At 32.5% G+C, this 597-nt stretch overlaps 1 protein-coding gene across 1 annotated transcript in view; it reads right to left on the reverse strand.

The window, feature by feature from the left end:
* CUBN (cubilin (intrinsic factor-cobalamin receptor)) overlaps positions 1-597 on the reverse strand; it is a 207718-nt gene that overhangs the window by 616 nt on the left and 206505 nt on the right. The gene's annotated exons all lie outside the window — the stretch shown is intronic.

A 597-nucleotide genomic window follows, 5' to 3' on the forward strand; every position in this document is an offset into this window, starting at 1 on the left:
TGTATTTCTAGAAATAATCTTACTAAGAATTAGTGTAGATACTTTATAAAAGGGTATTGCCTGCCATGGGGGACTGAAGGAAAATGGGGACTAACTGCTCATTGGTACAGAGTTTGCTTTTGCGGTAATGAACATGATCAAAAATTTACTGTGCTGACAATCACCATACAAATCTATAAACTAAAAACCACTGAATTGTATGCTTTTAGGTGTGGTTATAAGGTATATGTATTGTATTTCCATAAATTGTTATAAAATCCAATTCAAGTTTTTACTAAAATCTCAATTTTTCTGATAGGACATATGTATACTATAAAGTATACTGCTTCCCCCCTTAACATCTATAGTTTTCTTTTGAGATGTGTTTTATATCCTTTCTGTGAACAGTCCACATACAAACTTGCATGTGTGTGTCTGCATATGTGAGTGTGCTTAGGGAAGATGCAGAGATATAGCTCAGCTTTCACTCATTTCCTAATCAATCACTTAGTAATAATATATCCAGAAACTGTCATGTTCAGGTATTACTTTTAGCGATAAGGATATAAAAAAATGGACCAAATTAACAAAAAAGTTCTGTTCTCAGGAAGCTTATAT

This window comes from Condylura cristata, unplaced genomic scaffold, assembly GCF_000260355.1.
Source record: "Condylura cristata isolate star-nosed mole 26May11 unplaced genomic scaffold, ConCri1.0 scaffold00030, whole genome shotgun sequence".
Taxonomy (NCBI): Eukaryota; Metazoa; Chordata; class Mammalia; order Eulipotyphla; family Talpidae; genus Condylura; species Condylura cristata.